This window comes from Pogoniulus pusillus, chromosome Z, assembly GCF_015220805.1.
Source record: "Pogoniulus pusillus isolate bPogPus1 chromosome Z, bPogPus1.pri, whole genome shotgun sequence".
NCBI lineage: Eukaryota > Metazoa > Chordata > Aves > Piciformes > Lybiidae > Pogoniulus > Pogoniulus pusillus.
In genome coordinates, this window is record NC_087309.1 from 79,034,014 (window position 1) to 79,046,608 (window position 12,595).

Consider the following 12,595-nt stretch of genomic DNA (forward strand, 5'->3'; position numbering starts at 1 on the left):
CAGTCAATCTCTTTTGCAGCCTCTCTGATATTCCTGTCTTTCAACTTCATCCTGTAATTTTTCAACCTCTGCTTGCAGCTGTGCTGCCTAGCTGAGCAGAAAATTTATCTGCTCACATCTTGCACAGTCCCCTGCAACAAGACAGAGGCAGTTTGTGTCATGGCTTACTTTTGTGTGTGTTCTGTCTGGGTACCCATCTCCATTTTGATTGGCATCAAAAGCATGTTCTTCTGTTGGGTGGAGATCATTATCTTTCGACACCTCTCTCTTAATTTTGGTGGCTTTTTTTTTTTTTTTTTTTTTTTTTTTTACCCAGCATGTACTGCTGCCTGGGTTCAGAGAGAAATCTCACTCTGTTCCTGAAACTGAGTCTCATGCCACTGTTTCTCTATGTTTAAATCACCTATGTGCCCAGCACTGCCCGCTGCTGCATCGCTGCATCACTGTCTCACATGTGCACATGTGTCACATATCTTGCCACACCTGTTGATTCCCTGTCCCCTTCTAGGATTCACTGCTGTTACACTCTCCCTCTACTTTGCTCTGCTGAGGCCACACCTGGAGTATTGTGTCTAGTTTTGGAGCTTCTAGTCCTTCCTTTTCCCTAATCTGTACTGTGTATGTCTAAGTGATGCAACAGGTTGTTAACTGTCTCCTAGAATTATAAAATCGTAGAACCATAGAATGCACTGGGCTGGAAGGGGCCTTTAAAGGTCATATAGTCCATCTTCTCTGCAGTAGGAGGCACACTGATAGCTAGAACAGGTTTCTCAGAGTCCCATCAAGTCTGACATCAAATGTCTTCCAGGATGGGGTCTCCACTTGGATGAACTGTTTAGTGTTCCACACTCAGAGCAAAGAACTTCTTTCTGATGTCCAGTCTAAATCTACCCTGATGTAGTTTAAGACCATTGCCCCTTGTACTATTTCTACATGCTTTTGCAAACAGTTTTTTCCTCCAACTCATCTTTAGGAACATAGAGATGTGCTGTTCTTCTGCCTTTCAGAATTCACGTATTCCTTGGCCTTTCAGAACTGCCTCCCAAGGGACTATGTCCTTCAGTCTCTAAACAGGCCAAAGTCTGCCTGCTAGAAGTCCAAGGTAGAACTTCTGCTGACCCCACCTCTTTACTTCTACAGCAACTGAGAACTCCATAATTTTGTGGTCACTGTGTCCAAGATGCCCCACCCCCCATCCACTACATCATGCACAAACCTTTTTATGTTTATAAACAGTAGGTCTAGCAGTGCACCTTGCCTAGCTAGCTCCCTCAGTAGATGTGTCAGAAAGTTTTCCCACACATACTTTACAGACCTCAAGGATTGATGATAGAATCATAAAATCAACCAGGTTGGAAGAGACCTCCGAGATTATCCAGTCCAATCTACCACCCAGCCCTATACAGTCAACTAGACCATGGCACTAATGATCCCTCTCTGCTGTGCTATATTTCCAGAAGACATCAGGGAAGTTGATGTCTCCCATGAGAACAAGGGCTACTAATCATGAGACTTCTGTCAGAGGCCTAAAGAACATTTTGTCTGTCCCTTCTTTCTGTTTGGGAAGACTCTCACCAGGATCTGTTGGAGGGCAGGAAAACCCTGCAGAGAGACCTTGACAGGCTGGATGGGTGGGCAGGGGCCAATGGCATGAGATTTAACAAGACCAAGTGCAGAGTTCTACACTTTAGCCACTGCAACCCCAAGCAATGTTACAGGCTTGGGACAGAGTGTCTGGAGAGCAGCCAGGAAGAAAGGTACCTGGGGCTACTGGAAGATGGTAGGCTGAAGATGAGCCAGCAGTGTGCCCAAAGGATATTGTTCTTTTCCTGTACTCAACACTGGTCAGGCCACACCTTGAGTAGTGTGCCCAGTTCTGGGCTCCTCAATTCAAGAGAAATGTTGAGTTACTGGAATGTGTCCAGAGAAGAGTGACAAAGCTGGTGAGAGGCCTGGAACACAAGCCCTATGAGGAGAGGCTAAAGAAGCTGGGGTTGTTTAACCTGGAGAAGAGGAGGCTTGGGGGTGACCTCATTGCTGTCTGCAGCTACCTGAAGGGAGGCCGTAGCCAGGTAGGGGTCAGTCTCTTCTGACAGGCAACAGACTAAGGGGACACAGTGTCAAGTTGTGCTGAGGGAGATATAGGCTTGATATTAGGAGGAAGTTCACAGAGAGAGTGATTGGCATTGGAATGAACTTCCCAGGGAGGTGGTGGAGTCACTGTCCCTGGAGGTGTTGAAGAAAAGACTGGATGAGGCACTTAGTGCCATGGTCTGGTTGATTGGCTAGGGCTGGGTGATAGATTGGACTGGATGATCTTGGAGGTCTCTTCCAATGCGGTTAATTCAATGGTTCTATGATTCTATGTCTTCCTGATTTGCCTTTCTCCTGATTCATATCCACAAACACTCAACCCTATGATCACTAACATTAAGTCCAAACATGACCTCTTGTTATCCTACAAGTGCTGCTAAAAAGATCATTTCTATCTTTCTAGTAGGCTCTCCTTAAGGCTGCAATAATGTATCCCTGAAGTCTTCTCTTCTCCAGGCTGAATTACTTCAGCTCTCACTTTTTTCTTCATGGAGAGGTATTCCATCTCTATGACCATTTTTGTGGCCACCTGTGATGGTTTGGGCTCTTACCCGCCCCTCCCCCCCCCACTCTTTTGGAATTGCCCCATCTAACTCAGAAAGGCCTCCAGGAATATAAATGAAGCTATTTATTTTACAGCAGCAAATATACAAGTAGCTATTTACAATATATACAGTTATATACAGAAATATGCAAAGGATAAACAATACAGAAGCACAACTCCCCTCCCAGAAACCTGAGTCCCCAGGAGGGGTTCTCGACCACCCCAGCACCTTCCCTTGCCCTCTCAACCTTACCCCAAATCCTGAGAAAGGAATAAAGGTGCAGCCAAAATGTTAAGAAGGAAGGTTAGTGGCAGTGTTGTTAAGGAGATGTGGCTCGGTCTAAGGCAAAAGCAAAAGTGAGAACAAAATGGAGAATGTTATCTAATGTTTTACCTTCTTCTTCCCAGAACTCTCAGCGAGACTGATGAGGGAAGGAGACACAACCATTGTTTACCTTTTCACTGCCCATTATCTAGTGCTTTTACCAAAACATTCCAGCTTGCTTCAAACTAGCACACCACCTTCTGCACCCAACTGTCTAAGATCAATAAAGAACTTGGCCCATCTTGACTCAAACAACTTAAGCTGTAACTGTTGTAAAATGGGTATCAGAAGAGAGGTGGACTGAGCCCTTTGGAGGCAGAGCAGTGAGCTGCTTTTTACTACTTCCCCACATGTCTGGAGAACATCAAATTGAGCATGCCTCTCTGAAATTTATTGCCCAGTTTCAACTTCCAGTTACAAAGATCCAGTTTCAATTATGCTATCACATCCTTGAACCCCTCGAACTCTTTCAGACATTCAAATATGTAGACACAAGAGACCTGCCACCCCAAAGGGGGTCTCTTACCAAGATAAAGAAAAGTTAGAGCATGATTTTACCTTTGTCAGCCCATGACCTCTGGATCAAGATTTCAAATCAAATAAAAAATGAAGAATCAAGGATGGTGAAATCTCTCTTTCTACCTCTCTCTCCCTTTCTCTCTTTTATTTTGATTTTCTTTTGTTTGTTTTTCTTTTTTTGATAGATGGTGCCTAGTTTGTTCTAAAGTAATCAATAAGGAAAAGATTCCTCTTCCAAAGTGCCTTTAGCCATGATGCTTGCTCACAGTATCTAGGAAAACCCAGTAAACTGTTTTGTATTTTTCCTCAGGGTCATTGTCACAACTCTACTGTTCTTGTCTTTGCTCAGCACGGATAGCCATAGTTCTCCAGCAAGTGGGATGAGGCATTTGGCTTTTATATTGTTCCTCATAGTCATTGTAGTGACTCTTATTGCTGTTGCAGCCTTGCTAAGCAGGGTTTAGCCCATTCTGGGAATTGCAATGACCCAACTCCCTTGTCATCCACAGCATGGGATGAAACACCTCCCCAACAGATCTAAATCTTTCCTGTTCTGAGGAACATAGAGTTGTTTGCAGTAATCCAGAGCCTTCAGTTCTTTCCATAACCCACCTAAATTTAATACAAGTAAAATTTGGACTGAGTTAAGCAAATATGGTTTAAGACCCTAAATTCATGAACAAGGAGTTCATTATATGAACCTAATTTATTTTGCATGAATAAGGCAAATGTTTACTGGGAAAGATGCTACAGAATCATAGATTCCAGAAGTTACCTTTACATATGTACAAATAAAATGGCTGAAATAATGTAATACTAATTCTGCATCTCCCTTTTGTTCTGTGATAGATTTTTTAAAAAAATAATACTGTATATATTGCAGGATACTTCAAATGAAAAAGAGAAAAGTGGATCTAAACCTTAAAATGCACTCTAGACATGAGAAATTTTCTTGTGTGGTAGCCATGCATGATGATCCTGGAGGGATGTGTCTGAAAACAGAGGGAAGGATTGTCTACAAAAGCAAAAAAGCAACAGAATATCTGTTATTAAATTTATAAAGATGATCTATCTAGACAGACCTAACTTCCAAATTATGTTTTAACTTAAAGTTTTCAGAAATACATCAAGCAAATTCCAATCCATAGTGATAAGTGTTTTGGTAAAAGAGTTTAAAACTTGATGTTATAATAACTTATTGTCTTTGAAGGGTTGCATTGTTCATACTTGATCCACAAACATAAGAGAAAATTTTAAAAAATAGCAGCAAACCAAGAACTGAATTGACACGACAAATATTGTGAACCTTGGAAAAGTCATGAAATTAGCCAAAAGTATTCTCAAAATTAGAAACAGTCAAATGCAAACTAATGATTTTTTTTTTTTTTAAGATAGGTTCTGGACAGACCATATCATGGCAATACATGATATGTTGCAGATTTATTTTTTTTAAAAAAGGAGTAATAAGAATAGTAAGAAGTATAAAACTTAGTTTAGATTCCTTTAATCTCCCTCTAACCATAAACTAAAGAAATTAAATTAATCCTCAGATTTTAAAAATATTCCATGTGACTTTTCCATACCAAACAATACACTGAAACTTTGGTTCCAGCATTGGTATTTAAGTATTGAAGTAGGTTTGCTGAATGTCTGAACCTAGAGCTGAAATTATCAGCAAGTCATTGGCCTTTACTGGAACTGTAGGATAATCAGTATGAGGTAGAAATTGCTCAGTAATTTATAAATATCTAAAAGCCTTAAAATGTGGTGGTTTTTTTTGCAGCCTCTACTTTCACTAAAATAATTAGGTTTTTATATCAATTAAAACTCATTCTCTTGGAAAGCTGTTGAATACCTTAATCAAACATCCATACAAGAAAATAACTTCCACTTTTTCTTATTCTCATAATAGACAGTGTAACATACTTATTAAATGTCAAGGGTTTTCATTGCACAAGTGGGATTTTTTTCTTTTCATTGCTGTGTAAGTTGGTTGTAGATATATGTTTAATTTGTTTTCTACCCATATGGGATGATGATAGTATTAATGGACACTAAGTCTTGCTGAGTTGAAAAAAAATTATTGCAGAGCTTCTGACAAAGCTATCTTGTTATGGGGTTTTTTGTTGTTGTTATTGTTGTTATTTTGTGGTGGTTTTTCATAATTTTTGGTTTTGTGTTTGATTTTGTTTGTTTTTCTTTCTGAGGTAGATAGGGAAGCGTTTGGGCTTCATTTCTGTCTTGAATACTATTCTAATACTGTTTTCATAGTAATGATATGTCAGTTAAAAAAAAATAGTAATGTAAATGTTTTGCAATCCATTCACCAAAGAGAGTTCTAATTCCACTAACATTGATAGATGCACAAGGAACAGTTAAACAACTACACACTCCACTGCCCATATAAAATGAGCAGTGTAAAGCCCTTGTGAATAATGTGTCTCCTGGGGATCTTTCTTCACAGAAAGTTTGCTTTATATACGTTGATTATTAGAATATCATGAAACTTGATTCCATGTCTGTAGTTTAAATGGAAAAAAAGAATTTGATGACTCTATGTACAATGACAATGTTCCTTTTATCACAGATCAATTTTTATACGTGAGGAATATGAGTCACATACCTTGAAAAGAAAATACATGCAAAAATTAATGAACAAGCTTACTCAAGAGGAGCTTTCTGATTTCTGAGATTAAAAAGGGATCATATAAATACACTGGTTTTGATAGCCAAGAGTAAGAAGTCATAGTCTTGAGAGCACAAATACCACTCTAAAAAGAGTGTTTATTAAAAAAAAAAAAAAAAAAAAAAAAGATTTTGGGATGAAGGTCCTACTACTTAACTGAAAATCAAGCCCTAAACTGAAAGACTGCAAATTGTATTTTTCTACTAAAAAGTAAAAAACAGTAATTTCAATTATTGTATCTCTGCTACATACTAAAGCAAAGACAATTTCACTGTTTAGGATCAATTGCAGACAAAAGTAATTAATCTAATAATTTAATTCCTTTAAGCAATGTTTAAGATGCTAAAGCAAATCAATTCTTCTAACCCCCCCAAAAAGCCAAATCTATTCAATAATTTTATTCTTATTTGCAATAAGAACAAAATAATTAGAATAAGCTCCTTTGCAAAAGCAGTTCCTTCTAGTGTTTCTTTTCAATCTGCAATAAAAAGTTCATCAACCTCATCTTCATTCTGAAATTTCAAAGCAATTTATTAAATAACTTCCTTTTAATATTTTAATTCACAAACAAACTAATTACTCCACCTCCTGATTTACAAAGTTTTACTAAGACAATTACCTTGCTTAACTGAATAAATAACACTTTTCTCCATCTTGAAAAGGTATACATTTTTCCTTTGCATCATTTGAGATGATGTCCATGAACAAAAGACTAAATCCAGACATGGCATCTGCTGTGTCTGTGAAGCATCAGCCACCTTTCAAGAATAGGCTTGAACTGAGCTGTTATTCACAGCTGTTACAGACTCAAATTGAAAATTACAGCAATAATTTATCTAGGTTGTGTGAGCAAGCAGAAAAACAAAGCTTTACATTTCTATCCTAAATTCTATGTTAGCATTGTTTATGTGCAAGTGTCAGCACTGCAAGTCATATTGAGATATTGTGGCTTAATTTTCTATCTCGCATATTTCACAAAAAAGTTGAAAATATCTGTAAAAGTTATAAGACCTTTCAATGACTTTGCAACTTAAGTCTGATATTACACATACCTGGTTTCTTATCCAAATGAAGCTTTTAGAGTTTTCTGTAGATCATGAGGGACTGAAATTTTGCCTTTCACAAAAAGTCATTCCTAATTCCTCAATAGAGATTTAATGTGATTGAGATAATTAATTCATATAGAAAAGCTGAAGCCTTGAACTGCATATCTATACCCTTGCCTGCAAAAATCCATGGTTCCTGAAGCTAATGTTTCAGGACCCCACAATCAAGCAGGAAGACCTGAAAGTCATCTAGAATTACTTCAGTTGGACATCTTCTTATTTCCAAAGGGCAAAAGCCACCATGGAAAATGACTATAAATACACAGGTTGAACTAACAAAACAATTATGAATTCTAGCATTCATTATGGAGAATGATCTTTGAAAAGCACAAACTCTGCAAAAAGTAGAATATCATCATATTTGAAGGTAAAAAACAAAAACCACTAATCACTCTTCAATTTTAGCAAATGTCTAGTCATTAAATGTATTAGAAGAGCATAGTCATAGAATAAGATCTATTGAAATGGAGACATGGAAGACTTCTCTCTACTTCTATGAAGTATGATAAGAAAAATTATATTAAATGTCAGGCCTATAGATTCTTTTTTCCATTAATATTTGTCTTTTTTTTCAAACATATATAAGCTCATGTCATTGCAAAAGTAGGAAGTATGCTGACATCTTTCCCTCTTCACTCTTCTAAATTAACATCATCATTAAATTATTACTACCCTGACTTCAAATAACACAGAATTTTTAAAGTAGAAATAGAATCAGTCAAGCTTTTCAGCTTCAGGCATAACCCTTCTGAAGTTCTACCCAGAAATATTTTTATTAATGCACTTCTCTTACAGGGCCAGAAAGCTAATATATTTCCAAAAGCTGTTTTCAGTTTATAGACAGTTGGTATTAACTCACCAAAATCTAGTAATTTCAAGAATGATTATTCTCATGCCCAGACTCCAATAACTGAGATAACCAAGGAATACCAAACCTTTGTTCATAGTGTATAGGGTTAACACTCCAGGGGAATAATTCTGAACCTGACCCTAGGGGCCTTGACCCCTCCCCAGGGGTGGGTCACACCACCAGGTGATGGCTATCCCACTCCCCCCCACTTCCTGTCCTATAAAAGGAGGGATAAAAGGAGGGGGACTTCCTGTTCCTCTCTCTCTCTCTCGCCACACACCACACTCTGGACATATCTCCCTGCATACCACCATACCACATGGCAGACACAAGGCAGACAAAACCATCACCACAAAACTCTGGTTGTATTTATACCTTTTGTATTTTGCTATTTTCCCCTTCCCTACTCTTTGTAAACCTTCCTACCTCAAATACCTCTTCTAAGTTATTGTTAAACTTTTCCTTTTAACTTCCAAATCGAGTGAGATTGATTTATTCAGGTGTGCTTATCTCTCCCTCTCTCTCTCCCGGTATCTAATCCCTTCCTTTGGGAAAGAAGGGGGAAGAGGGGAGGGCACTCTACAAGTTGTTATTGGTTCTATCAAATTTATTAGAGTCTCTGAGAATTTGGATTAGAACCCAAGACACATAGGCAGGTCCAAGGACAGGGCCTCTTCACTGCTAGTCCAAGTAAGGGTACTAAACAGCCTTTTATGCTCCTCTTGAGGCAGCATACCTCCCCAGTATTAGAGATTAATGGTGCCTTTGTTGCTATCTTGTCTAATAAGAAACTTGCCTTTAATCCATCATTATCTGGAGAAGAAGTTGGCTTAATATAGCAAAAAATCTTGAGGAAAATGTGATCTTTTAGGGAAAGTAATTGATGTACAGAGTATTATTCTAAAGAACCTACTGTCTTGAGAAACAAAACTGATAATTTAGAAATAGATTGTTTTCTTCTGAAACAAAGGATTATTAAGAGTTTCTAGAGGAACAACAACAATTTTATTGTTTTTGCTATGATTTGCACTGTACTAAAATGTTTCATATCCTTCTGGTGATGTTACACTCTTACTTCATTGAATGCTGAGAGTATAGTAAATAGACATTTTGTGGAATCACAGAAACATTCAGGTTGGAGAGACTTTTGGGATTAACAAGTCCTACCGATAACCCTACTCTTCACCCCTGAACCATCTCTCTAGGCACCTGTTGTGGTAGGCCTGATAGGCCCAAAACAGGCCTATACATGCCCTGCCTTGCCTAGGTGTGTTTTTCTGCTCCACTAGAGAGACAAGAGCAGTAAACGTACACAAAAGAACCTGGAGCCACTGAGCCAGGTCTGCCCAGGGTGCTGTCATGTAAGGTACACACACAAGTCCCATACTTTTCCCAAATTAGAGAAAAGCGAGCCTATGGCTTTGCCGAATATGGTATGGTTTGGCTAACTGCCATCTTGATTGGTTATTCTTGTGTCCAAAGGGCAATTAATCTTGGCCCACATTGATAAAAGGAGATACACAGGTGAACAACATGCTTTTGCTTTCCTGCCTTTGCTTTCCTGCTTTGCTCCCCTGCTCTCTCTGCTGTGCCCAGCTGTGCTGCTATTGCACACTGCCTTACTGCTTGCCTGGTAAACTCCATTACTGAGAGTTACCAGGAGCAGACCCTGGATGCCTGCATGTGATAGGCCTGTGTGGCCAGTGTGACATCATGCTGAAACTGCACGACATCCTGCCTTCTGCACCTGAATGCCCTGCTTAGAATTCCTGGACACATATACAGATCATCCAGAAGAAGCCAGGAGACAAGGTCAGAGATTGTTTGCATGCTTTCCCCAGAATCTGGGAAGATTCAAGCCTCAATGTCCTACAAGACAGAGTCCCCTGAAAGTGTTTGGGCACTGTCTGGACTGTGGCTAGCCCCATGAGAGTAATAATAATAATTTGTGAATAAATGCTTAAATGTCTCTTTGTAATTCTCTACTGCCTTCTGCCACAGAACAGAAGGAGCTTGAGCCCATCTACTGGGCATGGGCATATTGACTGCAAGCAACATTTGACCACAGAACGTTCTCTTCCAGTTCAGATAATGTTTATATATTTTGCTGGTTATTAATAGATCTAGATATTATCCATAGAATGTTTCCATGACCATGTAAGAACTGAAATATTAATAAAATTAGTGGTCAGAGGTGGCAGGAGTTCTGAAAATCAAAATTAATAAACAATATTAATTTTGGAAAATATCATCTTGCATCAATTAATTTCCGCTGTTCACCGTTTTTGGTGCAGTGAGTATAAGGTGTGCACAACAATGGAAATATTACATAACTTGGCATGTAATATCACAGGATATAGTCTAGAGTGGGCATCTAAGAATTGCCACAAGACCAAAATCTTCTTTGAAAAACTAGCAAAATATACTTAGGAAAATTATGCTTTAATACCAGCTACCTGTCTAGTGCAAACACTGATGGAGCTAAAAACTGTGGATGCAAAAATTCCGAGCCTAGAAAGAGAACTTGAAAACTTAAAGTTTCAAAACCAGAGGATTTTTTATTTGGTTTCACTGTGCATTTTACAAGATGTAGAAGCAGACCATATTTCTCACCATTCTTGCTAGCAGAAAGTGGGGGGATAGATGTATTTACTTGCACATTAGCTAATACAAAAGACATGCATTTATCATTTGCCTGATAATTCAATTTGATTAATCAGCAACCACAAAGCCATTAACCAGAAGAATGGCATTTACTCAATTTGGCAAAGGTGTGAGCCTTCCAGAAGGATAACATTCATTAGATACATGCATCTTGTTTGCCACAAGATGTGGACATAAGCAAAACTTGTCCAGGCAGGCCTTGTTATTCATGCTCCCTGGCACCAGGTTCCTTCATCTCTTTTCCATTTTTCCCCAGACTCTGGAAGAGGGAAGGGGATTATGGGATTATACCTGACATGCCAGGACTTGTATTTGGCTTGTTTTGGACTTATTTAGGAATTATTTTGGGCCATTTGGCCCATCCACCACAAATATATCCAGGATTAGTGACTCAACCACCTTCATGGGCAGCCCATTTCAATGCCTGACCACTTTTTTTTTTTTTTTTTTTTGCGTGTGTGGTTTTTTTTTCCTCTTGTCAAGTCTAAACCTATCCTGTTGCATCTTGAGTATGGACAATGACACATTTAGGTTCAGTATTGATGAAACAATGGTGTGCCTCTTGGCAAAGATAGTAGATAAGATAAAAGGAAATGTCAATGGAAGGAATGTGGGCATAGGGCTGATTCAATTAGCAAGTGTAATCATTGTGCATTGGGAGTAGAGTGCATGATCTAAAGACTATGTGAATAGAACTCAAAGTGTATGTAACTGATACAAGTTGTGCAAATAAATGTGTTTGCCTGAGTAAACTGTGAAGTCCATGCCGCATATTTGCTACAAATGGTGCCAGAGGTGATGTGTCTTAACACCACAGAGAAGAGAGCAAATTGTAGCAATAGCCCAGCAAAACTAAAGATCATAGTGAGTCAGAGAGCTCTTTCACCATGTGACATTTTCAAAACCTCTATGGTTTTGAGAGAGAGGTGAGCAGCTGGAAACTGTAATTTTGATGGCTCAGTATATGGCCAAAGAAAAGAATTCTATCTTGAGTGTCCTAGCTCACGGCATGATGTCTATTAAGATTGCAAGGCTGCTGCCACGGCTGCTCCTTCTGCTGATCCTACAGCAGTAGTGGAAGGAATGGTTGTGCCACAGACCTCAGAGCTCCCTGTGAACCTTTTTTGAATGTCTTGGGACTAGTTCTCGGGACTTGGAAGCATCTGTGAATGGTCTGTGTTTGTTTGATACTCTTATTCTACCTCTCGGGGGTCTGACTCCTTTAACCCCCCAAACCTCTGCTCTGTTGTGACTTGAGGCCAGTGACTGCATACCATGCACGGGGCTGGCTCCCATCCAACTGCTACTGTGGATCTGTATTCTCTGCAGGAGCCACAGCGCTGCAAACTGACTTACGGAAAGAAAACCTCACAACAACCCCATGCAGAGATACAGGCTGAGGTCGGAGTGGCTGGAGAGCAGCCAAACAGAAAGGGATCTGGGGGTGCTGATCGATACAGTACCACAGTATCACAGTATCATCAGGGTGGGAAGAGACCTCACAGATCATCAAGTCCAACCCTTTACCACAGAGCTCAAGGCTAGACCATGGCACCAAGTGCCACATCCAACCTTGCCTTGAACAGCCCCAGGGATGGTGACTCCACCACCTCCCTGGGCAGCCCATTCCAGTGTCCAATGACTCTCTCAGTGAAGAACGTTCTCCTCACCTCGAGTCTAAATTTCCCCTGGCGCAGCCTGAGGCTGTGTCCTCTTGTTCTGGTGCTGGCCACCTGAGAGAAGAGAGCAACCTCCTCCTGGCTAAAACCACCCCTCAGATAGCTGTAGACAGCAATAAGATCACCCC